This window comes from Setaria italica, chromosome IV (genome assembly GCF_000263155.2).
Source record: "Setaria italica strain Yugu1 chromosome IV, Setaria_italica_v2.0, whole genome shotgun sequence".
Lineage (NCBI taxonomy): Eukaryota > Viridiplantae > Streptophyta > Magnoliopsida > Poales > Poaceae > Setaria > Setaria italica.
This window is the reverse complement of record NC_028453.1, coordinates 21,210,034-21,234,712: the sequence shown is the minus strand read 5'-3', so window position 1 is coordinate 21,234,712 and position 24,679 is coordinate 21,210,034. Positions and strand designations below refer to the sequence as shown.

The following is a 24,679-nucleotide window of genomic DNA, read 5'->3' as shown; positions in this document are numbered from 1 at the left end:
GTGTTGCAAGCCATAGTATAAGCAACCATCATGGGCGTTGCAATAGTAACTATTGCAACACACCTAGTGTTGCCAGAAATACCTGTTGCCACATACCCAAAGAGTGGCAATAGGTGCACTAAGCAATGACAATGGGTGTTGCAAGTGACCTTATTGCCACACATCAATAGCATTGCAATAGATGGACCCTCTATTGCCACGCTATCCCTGTGGTTGCTATAGGTGGAACCCTCTATTGCCACGATAAATATTTGGTTGCTACAGTTGGCCTCTCTATTGCCACGCTATCTATGTGGTTGCTATAGGTAGAACCCTCTATTGCCACGACAAATATTTGGTTGCTAGAGGCAGCCTCTCTATTGCTACACTAAACATTGTGGTTGCTATAGGTGCAACCGTCTATTGCCACGATAAATGTTTGTTGCTATATCATATATTGCAACGCCAAATTATTATGTCGCTAGTCCATATTACAATGCCTTGTTTGCTTCAAACAATAATTGCATGCCGAACAATATATGATGAAAGAAACATTTAGGCATCCATTAATCCAAATTATGCTTTGTTCGTACAATTCATTAATGAAACCATCCAATGTCAAACTTAGTCAATAACACACGCACAACTGAAACACATAAGGTATCCGACTCACACTGGCTAGTTTGAACACATCAAAATGTAATAAGCTATGTCTAGCACTGTAGCAAAGGTTGGCTTGACATTGACCGTCCCATCACTTGTGCGCTCCACTCAAACTCTATCTTGCTCCGACCAGTACTTGTACCTTCCGCTGTGGTAGCTACGAGTTGTGTATGTGGTGGGCTGCTACCTTGCTTTTCCTGCAAATCAATAGATGGAGGGAAAATTAGGCCCCATACTAAGGACTATCACATGACAACATTAAACACTCTTCAGTTCTCAAACGACCTGCCGATGTGATATTTCTTCACTTTCTATAGTTACATTTTCTTCACCCATGTTTGTTGTAGCAGCAACCTCTGCAATTTGTCCCCCATCTTTGTTAGCCTGCATTTCAATTTTGGTCAGAAAAATTATGAGTGGAGTTTGGAAGTACAAAAATGATGTTGTTTACGCGTTCAAATTTCCGTACAAGCACTTAACCTAGAAAAGTCCCACAATAAAAGTAGTACTCAGATCATTGACCAATTTTCACAAAGAGCCAAACCGGAATCCAATTAGCCAAGTCAGTCTTCTACTGAATAACTAAAATTTGAAATTTCTCACACGGTAATATATATTCTCATTACATATATAGTAACAAGTGACAAAGGCTGACCACACATAGACAATATCCAATAACAGGAGTGAAAGAAAATGCATACAGTTTGAACTGAAAAACATAGGTGAATCATAGTGAAAAGTGATCTGGGACAGCAGACTTAAACCTCAGATTTACCATTTCAAGTTCCCCCATCTCATGGCAAAAAGAAGTTGAAATAATTACAAATTACCACAGAGCACATTTGAATAGCAGTAATTAAAGAGTTTGTACACTGTACAGTAGCTGAAACATGAAAAGCATGCTCTGGGTTCCTTGCTAAAAAGCTAGTTATCAGTATGTGCGTACGTTGCTACAGACCACATTGGATTCCAAGACTCAGGATGCAAAGCATAGTAATAATGAGCATTATTTCATATCTAATGTGATGCAAAAGCAACTATAATCCAGAAACAATTCAAGTCACTCATTGACAGGCATATTCTTTTGTTTGGCGTAAACCTGCTACTAGGGGTTGTCATGTTGTACAGTATTGCATGATCTCTACCTTCAAAGGGTGTGCCTTTAGTTCCTTCAAGAACATAGTCTAGCATACAAAGTAAAGAAAGCACATAAGTTGGTACCAATATATAGCCTTGAAAGTAAGCAAAAAGATTGGCGTTGCATTAAGAACAAGGATGATAAATACAATCTGAGGCACCAAATGGATTTGGACTATACAAAAAAGCTTTTAACGTTGCCATGAACACATATAGCAAACATGTTCACTATAATTCTTTTCCTTGATGCATGCAAGGTAAAATGACAGGTTGGTGCTGTTGTAATCTATGAGTTGTCAATGGTGCTCAACTACTCATTAGTAAATTTAACCAAGAACATATCTCATCTATTACTATTTGACAGGTTGGTGCACATAATTAGCAGGAACCTTTTTCAGCATGTATAGCGCTGGCCATTACTGTTGCACTTGATAATTGCAGTTATGTCAATGCAAATCCCGACGCAGACCAATACATAAATATAAACAAACATATGGGGGTCTAGACCCATGTACCATAAGCAGAACAAGCAATATTTCCATGAAGAGATGAGACAATGGTGCAGCTAAATCAGATATTCCAAACTTTTAACCACAAATTGCTACAAGTATGTCATGCAATGCGTAGAGCAATCCCATGTATACAGAAACATCCAAAAACTGATTGCTACCAAAACATGAACCCAAATCTACTGGTAGGGTTAGGGGAGGCTACTTACGCCACTCCAATATATCGTTGGGCAGCGGGTGAGCCACGATCTGCAGCGGCGGCTCCTGCAACCCAGTGAAATTAAACCAAAACCAACAATCAGAAATTGAGCCATGGCACGGCCCAATCGGACCCATCCCCACCAATCGACCCCCAATCCAACCGGAGCTCACCTTGCAGAGCGCGTGGTACTCCTTCTAGAGCTGCTTGAGTTAGCCACGCCGACTTCTTGCGATGCGCTGGGCGCCCCCCACGCCTGTGCCGCCGGCGCTCGCGCCGGGAGGCCAGGGCTAGGCCACCCGCAGCAGATCCGCCGCTACCCGCGCTGGGAGGGAGGGGGTGCCGGCGGGATACGGAGGGAGGAGAGGGGGCTGTTGCGCCTCCTCATCCGCGGGAAAAGTCGATGGTGCGGAGGGATCTGGGGAGGGAGGCGCGGTCGGAGGTAGAGGAGGGAGGCGCGGTCGGTTTGGCTAGGATTTGGCTGACGGAGGAGGGGTTGTGTCCGCGGAGACAGTCGGTGGAGGGAGGAGATGAGGGCGCGGCGGTCGGCGGAGGAGTAGGAGATGGGAGTGCGATGGCAGCGGAGGATATGCGGTCTATGGTGGAGGGAGGTCTATGGTGGATGAGATTGCGGAGATGTGGATGAGATTTGGGGCGTGGGTGTGGGATGAGATTACCAAGATACCCTAAAAAATATGGAAGTATTTTCGGAGGAGGATGGGTAGTAGTGTCAATTGACTGTGCGAAATTTTTGGGCTGGCGCCATTGGACCGAAGAAGGAGGAGGGGGGGCAAATTGATTTCAGCTCAACGCCTAAAAAGCTTATGTGAAGCAAATTTTTTTAAAATAAGAAATTAAGGCACCTTTGTGAAGCAACTTGTACATAAACTATATTAGATACAATGAATACATTTTTCAAATGTAACAGGAAACATATAAGTTGTCATGTAGGACTTTGAATAATTTCTAAGTAGATTTGGTATTTTCTATCATTTAGTTGACTTTCTGGAGAAAAATTATGTTGTCTTTTAGAGACAATTCAAAAATTTATCTCCAAATTAGCACATAATAATTACAATAATATCTAAATTTGATCCAAAAGTTCTACAAATTGATGTGGCAATATATTTTTGGTTCATAATTAAGCTTGTAAAAAAAATTAGTATTTTATAAAGTTGGAGCATACATTGTTCACAAATGGAGACATCCCTCACATTGTTCGTAGTAACTCAAGTCAAACTTTGAGATTTAAGTAGCACTTTACATGATCGAACTCATTTTCACCTCAAAATTGGATAGAATCTTATATTTATCATGACATTAGAAAATATGAAGTTATGTTACCAATTGTTATGCAAAAAACATATTTTATCTATTCTTTTTTGGTGGAAGAAAAGAAGCTATATAAAAACAATACATAAAATATCGATTTTGTGATATAGTAGGCAAACAAATGAGATTACATGAAAGTTTGTGATTTTACAACAAAATAGAAAAAAAATACCAACAAATTTGAAGTTACTATGATCGAGAAACACCAGTTACAAGTTTTAAGTATAGATTGAAAAGAAAAAAGATGCTGCGGGCAACAAGCTCAGCGCGCCACGTGGTCCAGGGCGAAGTAGCTCAACCATCTCGGTGCCGCCACGTGGTCGCGAGATGTCCACTAGAAATTGTGTACATAGGATAAACCATCCTCACATCATCGCAGTTGAAGTAGTGGTCCAGTGGTATTGCTTGCAATCTTTGTGGTTTGAGGTTGCGGGTTCGATCCCTGCGCTTTGCTTGTTTTTGCATCTTTGTTTAAAAGGAGGGAAATAAAAAAGGGAATAATTAACAAAAAGTGTGCTCCATCGCGGAGTCGAACCACGGTGAAAGGAGGGAAATAAAAAAGGGAATAATTAACAAAAAGTGTGCTCCATCGTGAAGTCAAACTGCGGTCTGCACCGTCCAACCAAAGAGCACAACCATTGAGCTAGTCACGTATAATCATTTGTTATAGATCTAAAATTTGGTTTTATGCCTTACAAGATAACTCCCTGGATAAGGCCGACTCTTGGCCTCCCCCATTAACCTCCTACTTCCCACTTAAGCAGTGTATCATGCGACCTGGCTAGACATTGACATGGCCAGACAACGTGGCTGAAGCGGATGAGGTGGGCTGATGACTGGACTTTTCACGTTAGTAATAAACACAAGCACTTCTACAAAAGAGAAAAATACTAGAAACATTCAGAACATCACAAGTAGCTCAATGGTGAACAGGTGAGCCTCTTTTACATGAGATCTCATGTAGAATTTATTCAGCATGGAACTATCTCCATTAATTATGGATGTTTTAATTACGAGGGATGCCTCAACATTAATTATGGATATTTTAATTATGAGGGATGCCAATGCATTAATTATGGAAATTTTCAGAATTTTAAAATATGTCCACCAAAATAGATCTCCTATGAAATAGAAGATATTATTTAGAAATAGCTCACGTATGCTGCTGGACCCTAGACAAAGAAAGGCCAACTAAATACATTAGTCTATAGCAACACAAAAAAATTATGGCAATAGTAACATGATATTGCGTCCATTTAGGATTGTAGTTGCAATAAGTACCTAACAATTGCAATGCCACAAAAGATTATTACAATCCTAGAAAACCGTGGCAATAGGAACATGCTATTGCATCCATTCAAAATTCTTGTTGCAATAACCACCTAGCAATTGCAACACCATGGAAGATTATTGCAACCCAAAACAACCATGGCAATAGTTACAAGCAATAGTTGCAGTAACACCAAGTAATTGCAACAAAAATGAATACTAATGCAACTCAAAAGTACCATGGCAATAATGCCAACTAATTGCAACACAATTCTTAAATGGTTGCAGTAGCACATGCCTGTTGCAACGACAAACCACACATATTGCAATACATTTAGTCCGTTGCATTATAGGCACATATTGCAACCATTTTATGGAAAGGTTGCAATACGACCCTCCTATGGCAACCAAATTTGTGGTGTTGCAATCGTGTGGCGTGGCATTAGAGGTGAATCCTTGTAGTGATCACCTAAAAATCTTCCCAGAACCTGATAATAGAGAGTATGACGTGATCAACTTTATCAAAGACACCTAGCCTTAAAATCAACTCTCATAATAAATGGGCTAGACAAACCCTTATCTTCCTAGGTTCCTTTTTGTTTTGTTTTGTCCCCTAATAAAATGCAAGTACAAGAATAAGTGCAGGGGAGTCGTCAAACCCCAAAAGTATCACACAAAGGTAAAGTAGACCATACCTCTCTACTCTCCTTGATTAATGAGTTTGAACAAGTTTAAAATCTGGTCCTCTGAATCAACTCAAAATAAAATGAATCAGCATGCTCCACCTGCTCTACATGTCTCCTATGGTTGTCTTGCATATATTTTATTCCATGCTCGTCATCTTGATGCTTGTGAACAAAAATATTTAGGAAAACATGCTCATCTAAGTAGTTGATGTTTGAGATATGGTTCGAAGGATTTGATCTTCGCTCTTACTGTTTAAGTGCTTGGGAACTTTTGTTTGAAAATTTGGAAAACCCTTTGCATATGCTGCTTGACTTTGCATTGAGTTGTCTTGAAAAACCTATTGCATACACTGCTTGTTTTTGCATTGAGCTTTGTCAAATTGTTGTGACCCTTGTGAGAATTCTTTTCATGCTTTCATGGTCAAGATTCACGTGCACATCATTTTCCCCTTGCTATGCTCATATGAGAGTTAGCATTGTACCATCCATCCATTCCATAGAATAAATGCTCCACCATTTATGTTGGTCTCTCTCTCCAATTATTGTTACAAAAGAGACATGGGGTATCAAAAAAAATATGGACACATGAAGGTCCAAGTATTGAAAAAAAAGTTGGACACATGAAGGTCCAAGAAAAAGAAAAAGAAAAGAAACATATCCATGTTCTCAAAAGATTTTACAAGGGGGAGAGACCATACAAAAAGGAGTTACCATTCCATCCACCATATCCATACACTACACATCTTGATCTGATTGTATGACTTGTTTTTCTCCTTGGATCCAGTTTTTGACTTTGCGATATATGCGATACAAGTATGCCTTATCCCTCATACCCTACCTTGAGCTCCACACATAGCCATCATTAGAAGTAGGATGAAGAAAGGCAAGTCAAATACCTTGGTAAGGACATATATACATTGAGCGATCTGAGAGAATCAAATGAGGAGCCAAGCAAGGTTTGTTTTGAAAAATCCCCAGCTACTTGACATGAGGAGTAAAGGTCACTTGATTCAAAATTGTTCCACTCCTCAACTACCTAAGATGGTATGGTAGACACTTCATAGTTCACAAGTGCAAGGTATGGCTTGGAATATCTCTTATGCTTCCTTCATACCTTTGGAAGTCATGTTTCACCTTAGTCCTTTCTCCTTCACTGAAGGACGAGAAAAGGCTAAGTGTGGGGTGTTGTTGATGGCTCTTAAGTACCAAATCTAGACTGTCAACTCTTGCATAAACATATAAAAGACGAACATCAACAGTAGTGGTAGGATTTATTACTAACGAATTCCACAAGTGTTCGTGAATATTTGTATGCAGGTCCATTAAAGGAGAAAACACACCTCAAAGAGCAAGGAAACACACCATCAACCAATCAGGAGCAAGAACACGGATTGAAGGACCCACAAATGGGAGCAAACTGACAAGATTCACCGCAAAACACCCTGTACCCAAGTGAGGACCCATCTGGGAGCCACCCAGCCATAGGCGGTTGCTAGAGGTGGTCACCAGGGGTTGGACGAACCCCTAGTTCGGCCGAACCCATGATGGGCCTGCTTGCCTCTAGCCGCCACATGTCGCCAGGTACCGACCTTGAAATGGCGGTTAGGGAAGATTCCCTGAATATTTTCCTCAGGACCCGACCCCCAAATGCTTATAAATATGAGGGGAGGGGTCTCATTTGAGCACACACCACCAACACCTCTCAGGTAGAGTGTAGAGCTTCATTGCAAAGGCAATGTGCTACCTAGCTAGTGCTTAGAGTAGGGAGAGAGTGAGGGGTAGTTGGGGGAAGCGCCGGGTTTGTCAGCGCCCTTCTCCATGCTTGTACCTCTACAGAAATTGGCTTCCTTTAGTATAAAGTAAATTCTTATTCGTGATTCCTTTCTTATATAGTTATTATAGTTGAGTAAGATCAGTTCTCTTACTCACGTGTTCGTCGCTCCGTATTTATACGGAGTGTTGTACGTTTGCTACACGACGTCAGGCGTAGCTAGACTGCAATAGTAATCAATAGCGTAGACGTGGTGTCTAGGCTAAGGGTTATCCTTCATGTGCCTTAAATCCCACGGGTTGCTAGAGTTTGGTTGTAGGTGGTGGTAGCCCTATTGGTCCTTTGTAATCCTCCACGTTCGGATATAGCGTAGAGTTGTTGGTAGGTGCCCGAAGTGAGTTCTTTAACCAAGAGCCTTTAACTCGCCTATAGTGCTATCCTCAGGAATCCACTCTACCCTTGCCACATATCTTGATGTGTCCTTGGACCGACTAACTAGGAGGTAGTACACACACGTTCCCTTGGATTCGACACCCTTGGAATACTCTGAGGTGAAAGCTATAACAATATAAGTGCACTTGCGGATTTATTCGCATTCGTTAATTATTCCATCAATAACAGAACATTATTCACCAGCCAAGACTCAGAACCTTGGAAGTAGGATAGCTACCTTTGCTCAGTATTCTACTGAGAACATTGCTAAAGCCTATGAGCGTTGCAATGACTAGTCCATGCAATTCCACATCATAAGTTCCCGAGGGAGGATCTAGTCTAGAAGTTCTATCAAGGTCTCACACCGCCATCAAGGGTAATCATTGACGCATCGACTGGAGGATCAATCATCGACCTCACCCGAACTCAAGCTTTCAAGTTATTCAAGAAGGTTGCAGACAATGATGCATGGGCATCATCTAGGCGCCTGTTCCCAGTTCAACCAGCTGGAAATTCTCAAGGAGTGTTGCAAGTGGGGAATAATCAATTACTCGAAGGAAGGATCGATTCGCTGATGAGGAGACTGGAGAATATGGAGATAAAAGAAGCTCATGCTATAGACCTGAAGGTAGCAGAAGAAAAATTAACATGTGAAGAGTATGGTGACAATGACCATGTCAGGAAGAACTGTCTAGAGAAAATAAAGTTGCTAGACTACATGATGAAAGGAGAATGGTTTCCACCATCTAACTTTCGGTATGGATAGAATAGACCTCAATTCAATGCAAGCTCATCCATCTAGAACACGGTGCCTCTATGCATTCAGCTGAAGGAGTTCATGGAGGAGCAAGGTAAGATTAACAGACACTATCAATAAGTTCAAGGCTATGGACAAGGTTCTGGAAAATATAGATAGCAAGGTCATAGAGGTCGGAAGTTCAAATCACCAAGTGATGAACATGATGAAAATGTTGGAGACTCAAGTTACACAGTTAGCTGGGCATTTTACAAGCAATGAAGGAAAATTGCCGGGACAATCGAGGAATCCATAGTTAGCTAAAGCTATTCAAACTCGCTCGGGCAAAGAAACTAAAGATCTAGAACGTCGGGCAAAGAAGCAGAGATGACTTCAAAGGAGAAGACACCTACCCCAACTTCAGAAATTAAAACGAAAGAACCAGAGTTTGAGATGGTTGATTAAGATAACACCAAGATTCTACCAAGAAAGCCACACCATAGTCTAGGTAAAACTGACAAACAGTTTGAAAAATTTGTTGAAGTTGTGCGCAGGTTCAACATCAATATGCCACTGTTGGATGCTCTACAAGTTCCAACCTACGCTCGCTACTTTAAGGATATACTGATGAACAAGTGAGAGATCCCGCAGTTCACTACAGACCACATCAAGATGACAGAAGAGTGAAGTGCTGTGATCGCTAACCAAGCTCCCGAGAAGAAAAGAGACCAAGTATGTCCAACCATCCCGTGTTAAATTATGTGATCTTGGTGCAAGTGTGAGTATCATGCCTAAAGCTATGTTCGAGAAGCTACGCATGCCGGATTCGGAACCAGCTGCTATGTGCCTGGAGTTGGTGGACAACACTATTTGCTATGCTAAAGGCATAACTGAAGATGTACCTGTGAAGATCAGGAATCACTTTGTCCCTATTGACTTCGTGATACTCGAGATGGGAGAAGGAGCTAAATCTCTACTCATCTTAGGAAGGGTGTTCCTAATGACCACAAGAGCAAACATAGACGTTGGGAAGGGCGAGATCAAGTTCGATATTAATGGCACTATGAGCGTGTTGAAGTTTGGACCATGCTTTGATGTATTTAATATGATTTCTAGCATGTATATACTGCAACATCGTCATGTCAAGCAGGAGGAGAAGAACAAAAAGGCAGCAGAAAAGATGCCAACGCATGTTGCTATCGTCCAGAAGAAGGAACAATGCCAGCCTGTCAAGAATAAGCTACTAGGAGGACAACCCTGAAGACATTTGAATTTTCAAGTGAGTTGTAGATTTTGCTACGTAGAACCTAGTAAAACTTTGATAAGTGGAACCTTCAGTCAAGATAATTTTTGCAGTTTTATTCACCCTGTCATTTTCTATTCCTCTCCTTTTCATAAACTAATGACATGAGCCATACCAAGTTTTATTCAATTTTTCTTGGAAAGCCAGAACCAAATATCCAGATCCTATCAAACTTTTCATCTTTACCATGATGATTAGCCTGACTTGTTTCCATGATACACAAACCAGTAGAACCCGTGTTATTCTTACATTGTAAATTTTTTATGCATGCTAGGACTCACATAACCTTTGGATCTTGGTTTACTAAACCTTTAAAAACTCATCAGTTTTCCTACAATTAGAATTTTTCTCAATCATCTTTGATTTATTTCATTCAAATTCCTCTCTCAATTTTAGCCAAAATTAGAACCTAAATCCACTACCCCCCGGTTGAAATCGAAATTGCTTCATCTCAATTCATGAGAATGAACGATATCGGTGCAACCAAAATTAATGTAGTCGAAATCCTTTTGACTTACAAATACCTTTGATGCTTCAAAACTCCTTTAAAATATATTTGAACTCATTGCTAGCTCTGAGTCAATTTTTAATTTTCAAAATTACAGGAGGATTAAGCATCTAAACATGATTTGGAGGGTTTATGACCTTCATTAACACTAATGGCTTGATTTGTGATCACGAGAACCATTATGGAGGCACTCTCACCTACCACACATGCATAAAGAAATAAAGAGTGGCCTGCCGTGCTTGTTTGTTGTAGCTCAAAGGAAAAAACATTGAGTGTAATTGAGAAAACAACAAGCCTATGAGAGATAGGTGCACGATTTTGAGCAAAGTGACAACACAAAGGAGTGGAGGAGATTGTTTTGGCGGTGCCCTTCACGTGAAGACCTGAATTTTGGGTACAATAATGAGCAAGTGGCCATGTGAAGAAAGATGGGGACCAAAGGAGGCAAGGCCGATTGGCCTGGGGTCTTTTGAAGCCCCCCCCCCCCCCCGTGGTGTACTTTGACAGGTAAGTCATTTAGCTCCTTGTTCATCATATTTTCAACCAAGAACACCTCTGGTTAGCCTCTGAAAAATTCAAAACTCCATTCACACACAAAAATTCCAGCAAATAAAAATTTCAGCAAGCACCTCTTGCTAGCCCTTGCTATTGTGCATATTTTTCGTCGGCAAGAAACCCCAACAAAGTCTTTTCCTTGAAGTTGCAGCAATGAAGAGCATCGGAGGGCTTTTCAAAAGGTCAAAGATGTCATGATCGTCAGCCGAAGCTTCATCTATGTCGAGCACTTCGTGGCGGTACTCAGTCTCCGAGTCGCCGAGAGGTGGTGATATCAACATGGAGGCACCACGCAACGAATGAATGTTGCTTGGTGGGATGAACACTAGAAGCCCTTTCGCATGGAATTCCCAAAGCTGCACCACAAACTTCAAGGAGAGCATCTTGCTCTCAAAGTGGCTACACCAAAAAGAAGTCGATATACAGCTTCACAATAAAGAGCGAGGAAGAGGGGAGGCTAAAGAATATTGAAGGAAGACTTGCTCCAACCATGACTTCGATGACGATTTTCTTCCGAAGGACTGGAAAGGCGACCAGATGGGGTGTGAATGGGAGTCAATTCAAATTTTCTCCAAGAATTTTGTCTAAACTCCGCCAATCCTCTCTTCTAGCAAAATCAAGTCCACTTAGCTATGCACGAGCTAATGGACCTAAGAATGATGCTAGGAACCCAATTTCAGAATAGCGGAAGCAAGAAAGAGTCCAAATGAGTACCGGAAGAAGGACTTTAAAAAATAACACCTTTGTGTGGAAAAATCCGAACAAACCTTCGGAAAATTCTGGATTTACGGAGATTTCCAGAGAAACCTTTCGAAACTTCCGGAGGTTTGGAAATTTCTGGAATTACTTCCAGAATATTCCAGAATCCCAGATTTCAGCCTTCGCGAGGAGAGAAGAAAAATCCGAAACACGAACAAACAACCTCCAAAAATCACGAAATTTGAACCATAGCCTCACAACATTCCAAAGGTGTTCTCAAAGTTTCAAGTCGAAAAGCTCACAAATTGGTCACAAGATTCCATGAATTAGGAGAAGGACACAAGGAGGGGATTTTTGGGAAATCTTAAAATCCAAGGTGCTCGTGCATGGATTTGCTAGGGGATCGTCCTAGATGTTCTTGCACATGTCCTAGCACCGATTTGCCCCAAGAAAAACACCCCAAAACGCTGCTAATCATGAGATCCAAAAATTCACCGAAAAATGCTCCGAAAATAGGGAAAAGGATAAATTTCAGATCGTGAGAATGAGAAGCAATTGAGCACGAAATTAATTCTTGGATTACCTCACCATGTCTGGTTACAAGCCACTCCTAAGCACAATCCAAGCTAGGATGGTAAAAAGATCAACACAAAGATCCCTCCTCTCTCCCTCTCTCCCTCTACCCAAGGCTCTCACAAAATAAATGAGAAAACCCCCACCAAAACAACCAAAGGGATGGCTGCCCCAACCCGCCATCTCTCATATATATAGGCACTTGGTTATTTCTGAAGTTGCCCTTACATGAAGCATACAACTCCAAACCCCCTAAGGGCAAAATTGTCCAACTTTTTCTTCACTCATCGAATGGACTCGACGCCTTCATGACTTAGCTTTGCCTCGACGCAAGCTTCATGATGGTGCCACGCATCCTCCGACTCGACGCGATCCAGCTGCACTGGACTCGTCCCCCGATTTTGAGGCCAAACAAGTCAAACCCTCTTGCACGCCCCGCAAGGCGTGATTCACCCCTAGTTTTGAGGTCAAACCAATCAAACCCTCTTGCACGCTGCGCACGACATGACTCACCGATGTTGACATGTGTCCGGCCTACGCCAAGACTTCGACGCCTCCAAGTCTTTCGCTCCTGGCTCCCGGGCTGCCTACTCGACTCGCCTCCATCCCTCTTGACTCAACCGACACCGTCTCCATCACCGTCCGTGTACTCTTGCTCTTTCGTGCACTATGTGGATCATCCATGACTCCTCCCGGACTCCTCGGGTCCCTCAGTCCAAGCCTACTCATGTCCACCCTTCACAGCCCTAGTACATCAGCATGAACCTTTCACGCTTGACCTTCACCTCATGCCATCGACCGCCACGTTGCATCCTACACCTGCACATCACAAGCCAAGAGACACAACACACAACATACGGTATACTCAAATACAACAACACAACTCACACAACACACACCTCTGATTAACCGTTAGCATAATCAAGCATATATGAAATATGGACTCAACCGGTAAAGCCTCAAATCATTTAGTCAATCACTCATCACAAATAGACCAAGGCACTTCTCAACTCTATTTGTTGGATTCCAAGCAAGCCCCGGAGCATCAATTCCTATCTTTAACTACATGCAACATATTTGGTTGTTTGATTGTGCATTTACATTTTTGGGAATTGCTTGAAACCGTAGATGCATGAAGTAGTGCCCTTTGATCTGAACACTAGTATGATAGGTCGAGTAGTTGCAATGCTTAATAGGACTCGGTAAAAGTTGAGTGATTTCTTGTCACTCGCGAGTTATAGGAGTTGTTTGCTTTCCTTTTGTTACAACTATAAGGAACATGGACGGGGTAGGGCTCTGTGAACTATTTTGGTGGTCGGTGGATTGCCCCGTCTATCTACATGAAATTGGACTAAGGTCGAGATGTGATAGTGTTCGTGATCAAGTGTTTGAAAGTACTAATCTCATACCTAGTATGGGTGTTGGAGGTATGCCCTAGAGGCAATCATAGAGATGATGATATTCCATTTGTATCCATGATTTGTATGTTGTGTTCGTTGAATATCCATTGAAGGCTACTTGAATTGATTTGCAATTATGTGAATTGTATGTGAAACTCTTTACTTGTATGGTTATTCTAAAGTTGTCCCTAGTCGGAGTTCATGTGAGGACACACATGAATATTAGACTAGCACATGTATTAGTTGATGACTATGTTTCACAAGTCATGGACATGGAGATGTTGAACTAATAATGTGGACACATGTGGAGACATGTGCTAGGACTGACCCAACACGAGAAGTAGTTCTCTCTTTAAACAACATATACGCTTTGTCCTTAGACCTGAGATTGTCGCATGTATTCTAGATGTGGATCGACCTACTTAGGGGCTATCAAACGCTACGCCGTAACAGGGTAGTTATAAAGGTAGCTTTCGGGTTTGTCAAGAAGCATGCTATGAGACATGGTCAATCAAGATGGGATTTGCCCCTCTCTGATTGAGAGTGATATCTCTGGGCCCCTCGAGTGATCGGATCCGAAAATGCATGGCCATGCTACGTACGGTTAAGAGTTAACCTACAAAGGGATTCCGAATCACGGGATCGAGAAAGAGCGGTCGGCTTGAAGCTAGACCAAATATCGTGAGGCAAAGGGAATAGCATGTATATTATGTTGTGATGGTTCGTCTGATATGATCTTCGTGTGCGTATAGGAGTTGGCACGTCTTGCTAGAGGCCGCTACCGACTATTGGGCCGAGTAGGAGTACTCGGGCCATGTCTATACGTATCCGAACCCATAGGGTCACACACTTAAGGGGCTGGAAGCCCAATTCGGATCAGATCCGAGTTGGATTAGGTTTACAAGTACTAATGGGCCTCGGATCTAGAGGCCCGTCAGAAACCTCTATAAATAGAGGGGTGGGGGCGCCCTAGGGTTTACACCTTTTTGGCGAAACACACCTGCCGCACCTCCCACGCCCTCGCCTGTTGCAACTCGCGGATCTAGCAGTCCGGCTTGCGATGCTTCCTTCCTGCACGTGTGGATACCTTGGAGGTGTTGCGCCTGCAGCACTTGGACGAGCCGCCGACGAGCCACGACGAGCCAACGACGAGCCGCGGTACCGGAGGCGATCTTGCTGCACGTGGACGAGCTGCTGGACGTGATCGACTACGTACGACTACGTTGATCGACCACATACGATTACGTGATTGTCTTCACTGCATCGACGCATATCTACATCTTCCGCACCAGTAGTGCATCGAGTGGTAATCCCGTGATCCTTATACGGCAGTTCTTCCTGGTTATACGCGGTAGAATTTTGAATAGCACTAGTGTAGCCTACCTCGTATCCCATCAATGGGATGGGGAAGCCTAGTACCTGATTGAACCAGGACGTGAGCGGTTCGTTCCACTGTCTCTGGAATGGAGTTCCCTTGTAGCCGCACGTGGTGACAGGTGCGGTCATAGGACGGCATAGGCTGGGTCTATGGAGCCTTGTACGAAGAGAAGTGGCCCGACACGGGTCTGGGAATTGATGGGGATGGCTGACAAATGAAGCGACCCTTCGTGGTGCGCGGATGTCGTGAGATTAGGTTCGCCATGCATGGTTAAGAAATTCGAATCGATTCGTCTACCTCTCATAGTTTAGGACTACTTGATCGCTATGCTACACTGAGTAAGAATGGAACTTGATGATGATCTTAATATTGATGCTTGTCATAAATTGCTTGGAAACTATGCTTGTTTAGTATAGTTGCTAACTTAGACGGGTAAAAGAACTTAGAACTGGTGGCTAAAATATGGAAATTAAGGACCTACACTAGTTGCTTTTGGCAAAAACAAACCCCTCAGCCAAAAAGCCTTGCATGTCTAGATGTTGGTGGAGTAGTTACCACCCGTCGGTTAAGTCTTGTTGAGCATAGTTGCTCAGCCTTGCTTGTGGCACATCTTTTCAGGTGATATTGATACCCCTGAGCTCGCTGCAAGTGGCACTTGGCCTACCCAACTTCCTCTTTGTTGGATGGTTGAGTGGGATCCCTCCTCGGATGGCGAGGACAGGGATCATTGATGTCATGATCGGCTTCTTCATGATATCATGCACCGACGTTTAGTTTCTGCTTATTTATTTCTGTCGCTTGAAAACTCAGCAAACTTTCTTGAATTTTGAACTTGATGTTGCAATAAATTGTTGCACTTATTTAATCTAGATGGACTGTTGTAATCTCTGTAACCACTCACCTTCGAGCGAGTCTTGCTTTCTCGATCCTGAGTTAGGTGGTTTATCGGATGAAATGTGACGAACAACCAAGTTGACTTGTTTAAAGCACATGATCGCGTGTTAAGCGACTTAAGTGTGCTTTAGCCATGTTAATTTGGGCGGTTCCACCACAAAAGGATGGAAGAAGGGAACCTAAGCATCACTTATCAGTTCGGCACGATGGGAATTGTGCCTCCGAATCTATATCAAGGTGGAGTGCAGGAACACTACAAACATGGATTGTATGAGAATCAGCAGCAAGGGAAGCCACATTTTGAGCCACTGCAAGACGATCTAGATTGATGTCCGAAGGAACCGAATAAATACGCACATCTGTGGTCTGATTCTTCTTCTTTTTTAATTATTTTAGCATGTGTGTTGGGTGTGCGTAGTATTTTCTATATTATTTTAAGTTTCCGTGTTTTCACCATGTCATGCTTAAATAAAAATTCATCACCTTAAGTTCTAGTCATGTTGAAACATGATGATCGTTGCCACTTTGTTCAATTTTTGTACTTGGTTATTGCACCATTGAACTAATGCTCTCTCTAAGATGAACTGAATTTGCCATAAACACCAGCTTATCTTTTTGTGGAGGTTATGATAATTTGGACCCATATATTTATTTATTGCTCTCTCTTTTAAATGGATCAAAGGCTCTTTTATTTTTGAATATCATTACACTGACCTTGTTAATAATACTTCTTGCAATTGCTCTACCCATCCAAAGCCAAATATTTATGTCATGATGAACTATAGATTGCAAGATTTATTTTTGGGTGAATTGATTTAGGACTTACTTCTGTGGTATGAGACTTAGAAGTTGGTCATTCCTTTTTTGTGTAACCATTTATTGCTAGCCTTTCAGTCCATGCATTATGAATTTCTATACTAGAAATCTTGCAAACCTAGCTAGGCATCCAAACCTAAATCCAAAAATATCATTTTTTGTGACTACCTCCTTGGAAAATATTTTGACAAAGATTCGGAAGATTAATCAATGCCTTTCCAAGAAAATCAAGACTTGGAGGCATCCACTAGTGCGGAGAATAAAAAGCGGAAGAAACAGAGGCAAAAAGGGGCTAGGCCGATCAGCCTAGACACCCTCAGGCCGATCAGCCTAGGGTGTTTTCCCCTCTGTTGCCCCTAAAATATGGTGAGGAAGTCCCTCGAGAGGAATAAAATAATTTTTTTCCAAAAGATCAAAGATTTTGGTACTTACATTAGCAGTTTATCTTTCTTTCTTTTCATGCTCGAGGACGAGCATCATCTAAGCATGGGGGAGTCATCACATTATGATGAGGACACCACGAGTACATCTACACCAGCAGCACCTCAGACGCCTCCAGTTGCTCCTCTACCTCAGGCGCCTACAGTTGATCATCCAGTTGGGCCAATCACTCGGGCCCGTGCGAGAGAATTAAACTTCATCATGCTGTTAAGGAACGAAGGCCCAGCGGAATAAGAAGATGGCCCAACAGGGCAGCCCAGGTGGGGCGCCTAGGGTTGGGAGCCGCGGCCCTCCCCCCTGGTCGCGCGCGCCCCCCTCCTGCCGTCGCGCCTCCTCCGGACTCCAGGGGCTGCGCCCCCTTTATTTAGTCGGAGTCCCTTTTGTTTATGACTTGAGTTATGTTTTACATCTAGCTTTAGCTACTCTTGAACACGCGCAAATACGCGCTGTCCTTGTGTGATTCAGAACTCCACCTTCGAGTGATATTTAGATTGCTCGCCTCTTTTTCTTGTTCGTTCTTCGATTGCGGACAGGAATCGATCTTCGTGATCAGGCTCATCTCGCACCAGCGAGGTTGGTAACCATCGGGAGTTGGTTCAGCGATTGCATTGGCGCTTCGGGTTCGCTCGTCGTAGTCGGATCGTGAGGGTCTACTTCCACTAAGTCGAATTTATCTCCACTCACCCAAAGATCGGGCACTCCAACTCTATCAAGTGGTATCAGCTTTCCAGGTTGATCGGTGAGTTTTTACCGAGTGTTTTTCCTTTCCTACAGTCCACAAAAACCAAAACAAATTTTTCAGGTTAGATCCTTGTCCCAGCAACCGTTTAGCCTCGCACATTCTTTCAATAAGTGTCTTTGTTGAATTTGTGTGCCTACTCGTCAATTGTTGCTGGTTACTTGTGTTTAATCTCTTGTTTCTCGTTTTTCTTCTAACCCTAGTTTTCGCCGCCGCCGTTCCGCTGCTCGCCAATCCTACCACGCCGCGCCCACCGCCCCCCCTCGTGACAACCGCGCCGCGCCATCCCACCCCTCCGATCGCCCCCTCCCCTGTCCAAAAAAAAAAGGGTAGAAAGCAATCAAAAAAAAAAAGGAAAGAAGCAAAAAAAAAAAGAAATCAAACAGGGAGAAGGAAGGTGATCCGGTTTACTTTAGAGAGAGAGAGAGAGTGTGCCGAAAAAAGTGTGTGCCGCAATTTGCTATTTGAGATCCTCTCTGTTCATATTATCAGTTTTGGGGCACCCTGCAAAAAAAAAAGTGTGTGCCGCAATTTGCTGTTTGAGATCCTCTGTGTTCATATTATCAGTTTTGGGGCACCCTGCAAAAAAAACAGAAAAAACAAAAGAGGTGCGCCCTCTCCACCTTTGCCTCTGTTCTTTCGGTTTCCCTTGTTACCAGCAACTCTTGTTACGTGTTTGGCACTATAATTCAACTTTGCATTATTGTTTGATTGTGCTAATCCTTCATTTGAGTGCAGCCTTCCCAGAACTCCACATAGTTCTACGATGAGCATATTTTGTTTCTCCAGGCAATCGCTCCTCCAATCTTTCGCGAGTTCCACCGGTTAGTTGCAGTTCGCCCCTGTGTGCGTGGTAAGACCGGATAAGAATTTGATAACAGCACTAGTGTGAGCGCCTTGTGAGCCGTTACACCCCTGTTTTGTCGTCACTTTTGTTCTTGTATTTGCGCTAACCATGGCAGATGATGTCGACGCGGGGGATAACCAGCTGCAGGGAATACGGGCACAAGTTGAAGGGCTTGTCACCGACATTCAGACGATTCATGAATGGCTGGACTCGACGATCTCCTCGACGACCGAGCGGTGTGATTAGCTAGACCTTGCACAGACGGCCGCTAAGGCCACACTCGACACAGTTGTGGCAAGACTCGATGCATTGCACACAACAGTCACAGAGTTGCAGCAAGGTTATGGTGGTGACTCGGACCAGGACGATGGCGACCGCCGAGGCCGTGCCCGCCGCGTGCCACGCCGTCCCGGTAATGATTCCTTTTCCAAGATTAAATTTAAAATTCCACCTTTTAATGGCAAATATGATCCTGCTGCATATCTTGATTGGGAATTAGAAGTTGAACAGAAATTTTCATGCCATGATATTCTTGCTAATTCTCAAGTTAAAGCTGCTATTAGTGAATTTACTGATTTTGCTTTAATTTGGTGGTGTGAATATAAACACAAACATCCCAATACCATTCCAACCACTTGGGATCAATTAAAAGCTGCTATGCGCCACAGATTTGTACCTTCTTATTATGCCCGAGATTTGCTTAATAAAATGCAACATTTTCAGCAAGGTTCCAAATCTGTTGAGGAATATTTCCAGGAATTACAAATAGGCATGATTCATTGTGGGTTATTGGAGGAAAACGACGCTGCTATGGCACGTTTTCGTGGTGGTTTGACCCGCGAAATTCAGGATATACTTGATTATAAGGAGTACACAGATATGACAACATTATTTGAATATGCTTGCAAAGCTGAACGTGAAGTGCAGGGACGCCGCTTGAAGACATATTTTAACTCTTTTGCAGGAAGAAGCTCGACATCCAACTCCGCACCCGCTCTCCCTGCGCCACCCACGCCCTCCACTACTCCGCGTGAGAGAACGGCCAAACCTGCAAGCGCTGCCCCTTCCACAGGCCACATGTTTCGGGACTGTCCGAACAAACGCACTTTGCTTCTTCGTGACGATGGTGAGTACTCTTCCGCTAGTGATTCTGAAGATACTCAACATGCGATGCTTGCCACTGACCATACAGCTATGGAGGTACATGTCAACCCGGGCGATGCCGATAGGTATGAAAGTCTTGTTGTGCAGTGTGTTCTTAGTACACAGGTCGCTCCGTCCGAGAAGAATCAGTGACACACTCTTTTCCATACCAAGGGCGTTGTGCAGGAGCGGTCGATTCGCATCATCATCGACAGCGGCAGCTGCAACAATTTGGCGAGTACCACGCTGGTTGAAAAGTTGTCTTTACCCACTCATAAGCATCCAAATCCATATCACATTCAATGGCTTAATGATGGTGGGAAAATTAGAATTACTCGATCAGTCCATGTTCCTTTCTCCATGGGTGCTTATTCTGATTTTGTCGATTGTGATGTTATTCCCATGGAAGCATGCTCTCTGTTACTTGGGCGACCTTGGCAATATGATACTGACAGCTTGCATCATGGTCGTTCAAATCACTATTCTTTCATGTTTAAGGGTCAGAAAATAATTATACATCCAATGACACCTGAACAAATTCTTAAAGATGATCTTGCTAGAGCTGCTAAAACTGCTAAACAACTTGAACCATCGACGTCCGTTAATTCTGAAATCAAGTTGAATGCTCCTGTTTTGCTTACTACACGTGCTGATTTTGATGAGTTACGCGATGCTCCTTTGCCATGCTATGCCCTTATATGCTCTAGTGTGCTCGTTTCACTTGATGATGCACCATCTTTGGATATTCCCCCTGCGGTTGCTAACATTTTGCAGGAGTACGCTGATGTCTTTCCAAAAGATTTGCCACCGGGACTCCCACCACTTCGTGGCATTGAGCACCAGATCGACCTCATTCCCGGCACACAGCTTCCGAACTGCGCACCGTACCGTACAAATCCGGATGAGACGAAGGAAATCCAACGCCAGGTACAGGCGTTGCTTGACAAGGGTTATATTCATGAGTCTCTTAGCCATTGCTCCGTTCCCGTGTTACTTGTTCCAAAGAAAGATGGCTCATGGCATATTTGTGTAGACTGTCGTGCTATTAATAACATTACCATTCGCTACCGATACCCTATACCACGCCTTGATGATATGCTAGATGAGCTTAGTGGTGCCATTATTTTCACTAAGATTGATTTGCGTAGTGGCTACCATCAGATTCGCATGAAATTAGGTGGTGAATGGAAAACGGCTTTTAAAACGAAATTTGGGTTATATGAATGGTTGGTTATGCCGTTTGGTTTGACAAATGCTCCCAGCACATTTATGCGTTTGATGAATGAAGTTCTAAGGCCCTTCATAGGATTGTTTGTAGTTGTCTATTTTGATGATATCCTCATTTACAGCAAGTCTATGGAAGAGCATTTAGATTATTTGCGTGCTGTTTTTGATGCGTTGCGTGCGGCCCATTTATTTGCTAACCTCGAAAAATGCATGTTTTGCACACAACGTGTCTCGTTTCTTGGCTATGTTGTTACTCCACAGGGCATTGAGGTGGATATCAGCAAGATCGATGCCATTCGGGCATGGCCTACACCGACGACGGTCACACAAATTCGAAGCTTTCTTGGCCTTGCAGGTTTCTACCGCCGGTTTGTTCGTGATTTTAGCTCCATTGCAGCGCCTCTACATGAGCTTACAAAGAAGGATGTTCCCTTTGCTTGGAGTGATTCGCAAGAGGTTGCGTTCAGCACCTTGAAAGAAAAGTTAACCAATGCTCCTCTCTTGCAGTTGCCTGATTTTACTAAAGTGTTTGAGCTTGAATGCGATGCTAGTGGTATTGGGCTAGGTGCTGTTTTGTTACAAGAAGGAAAACCGGTTGCTTACTTTAGCGAGAAATTAAGTGGTGCTAGCTTGAGTTATTCTACTTATGATAAGGAGCTTTATGCTTTAGTGCGCACTTTGCATACTTGGCAGCACTACCTTTGGCATCGCGAGTTTATAATTCATTCTGATCATGAGGCTTTAAAACATATTCGTACCCAAACAAACCTGAACCGTCGTCATGCTAAATGGGTAGAATTCATTGAGTCTTTCCCTTACATTATTAAACACAAGAGCGGGAAGGAAAATGTCATTGCTGATGCTTTATCTCGTCGCTATACCATGCTGTCACAGTTAGATTTTAAAATCTTTGGCTTGCAAACTATGAAGGATCAATGTGTGGATGATGCTGATTTTAAAGATGCTTTCGCCCATTGTATTCATGGCAAACCATGGGGCAAATTTCACATACAGGACGGGTTCCTGTTTCGCGCTAACAAGTTGTGTGTTCCAGCTAGCTCGGTTCGTCGTTTGTTGTTATAGGAAGCGCATGGAGGCGGTCTCATGGGGCACTTTGGCGTCTACAAGACGCATGAAGTGTTGGCTGCCCACTTCTTTTGGCCCCGGATGCGCGTTGATGTTGAGCGCCTTGTTGCACGCTGCACTACTTGCCAGAAAGCTAAGTCACGATTGAACAACCATGGTTTGTACATGCCTTTGCCTGTTCCTACTGCCCCTTGGCTTGATATTTCTATGGACTTTGTTTTGGGATTGCCTGGAACTAAGAAGGGGAGGGATATTATTTTTGTGGTTGTTGATCGTTTCTCCAAAATGGCTCATTTTATACCTTGTCATAAGACTGATGATGCTAGCAATGTTGCTGAATTGTTCTTTCGCGAGATTATTCGTTTGCATGGTATTCCAAATATAATAGTCTCTGATCGTGATGCTAAGTTTCTCAGTCATTTTTGGAGATCACTGTGGAATAAAATGGGAACTAAGTTGCTGTTTAGCACCACTTGTCACCCTCAAGCTGATGGACAAACTGAGGTGGTTAATTGAACCTTGTCCACCATGCTTAGGGCTGTTTTAGATAAACACTTGAAACATTGGGAAGATTGCTTGCCTCATGTTGAGTTTGCTTATAATCATGCAACGCATTCTTCTACAAAGATGTGTTCCTTTCAGGTTGTTTATGGTTATATTCCTCGGGCGCCTATTGATTTGTTTGCGCTTGATACCGAGGACGCCCCACACATAGATGCCGCTGCACATGTTGATCAAATGATTAGCTTGCATGAGCAAACTCAACAAAACATTGCTGCTGCTAATGCTAAATATCAGGTTGCGGGTAGTAAAGGGAGAAAACATGTTACTTTTGAACCGGGTGATCTGGTTTGGTTGCATTTGAGAAAGGATCGTTTTCCTACTTTACGTCGTTCTAAATTGATGCCACGTGCTGCTGGTCCTTTTAAAGTGCTAACCAAGATTAATGATAATGCTTATATCCTTGACCTGCCTACGGAGTTTGGTGTTTCCACGAGTTTTAATGTTGCAGATTTGAAACCGTATGCGGGTGAAGATGAGGAGTTGCCGTCGAGGACGACTTCAGTTCAAGAAGGGGAGGATGATGAGGACACCACGAGTACATCTACACCAGCAGCACCTCAGGCGCCTCCAGTTGCTCCTCCACCTCAGGCGCCTACAGTTGATCATCCAGTTGGGCCAATCACTCGGGCCCGTGCGAGAGAATTAAACTTCATCATGCTGTTAAGAAACGAAGGCCCAGCGGAATAAGAAGATGGCCCAACAGGGCAGCCCAGGTGGGGCGCCTAGGGTTGGGAGTTGCGGCCCTCCCCCCTGGTCGCGCGCACCCCCCTCCTGCTGTCGCGCTTCCACCGGACTCCAGGGACTGCGCCCCCTTTATTTAGTCGGAGTCCCTTTTGTTTACGACTTGAGTTTTGTTTTACATCTAGCTTTAGCTACTCTCGAACACGTGCAAATACGCGCTGTCCTTGTGTGATTCAGAACTCCACCTTTGAGTGATATTTAGATTGCTCGCCTCTTTTTCTTGTTCGTTCTTCGATTGCGGACAGGAATCGATCTTCGTGATCAGGCTCATCTCGCACCGGCGAGGTTGGTAACCATCGGGAGATGGTTCAGCGATTGCATTGGTGCTTCGGGTTTGCTCGTCGTAGTCGGATCGTGAGGGTCTACTTCCACCAAGTCGAATTTATCTCCACTCACCGAAAGATCGGGCACTCCGACTCTATCACATTATCTCTGACTACTGCTGAGTAAGTAATATATTGTAAAGAGTTATGAGGAGCAAAAAGAAAAAAAATGTGGAAAAATAAAGAATGAAAAAGGAAAAAGAAAGAAAGAAATGAGAAAAAGAAAAAGAGAAATAAAGTACTCCTCAGTTCTGTGGCAGAACCACCCAAATTAACTCGGCTAAAGTGTGCTCAACCGAACCTAACATGCGAACTGACACTTTAATCAAATTAACATGGTAGTCTATCGGGTTTCAACCGATAAACCACTTGTCTCGGATCAAAACAAAGCATAATCACATGAAGGCGAGTCCAGAAATTACAACAACCCAACTAGAATAGTAGTTGAAAATGCATATTAGTAAGGTTTTCAGAGTTCAAGCAGCGGAAAAAAAGCAGAAGTCTAGCGTCGATACAGCAATGCCATGGTGAAGCCTACCATGACATCAGTTACCGTGATCCACACTGATCGAGGATGGGTCCTACTCGACAGTCCAACCCGGCAGGAGTTAGGACAGTTGAGGCACACTGGCAACCAAGTCAACAACAATACCTGAAAAAAACATAGCCACAAGCAAGGCTGAGTTTACTAATACTCAACAAGGCTTACCCGTTAGGTGGTAACTACTC

The 24,679-nt window shown here is 43.3% G+C and overlaps 1 long non-coding RNA gene across 1 annotated transcript; it reads right to left on the bottom strand.

Annotated features, from left to right (window-relative positions):
• Positions 1–519: 519 nt before the first annotated feature.
• On the bottom strand, positions 520–3,111 carry LOC101784445. Its single transcript, XR_001163936.3, has 5 exons — positions 2,661–3,111; positions 2,498–2,552; positions 1,788–1,826; positions 928–1,026; positions 520–839 (listed from the first exon to the last, which is right to left on the bottom strand). It is a non-coding gene; the product is annotated as an uncharacterized LOC101784445 (long non-coding RNA).
• Between the last annotated feature and the right edge of the window lie 21,568 nt (positions 3,112–24,679).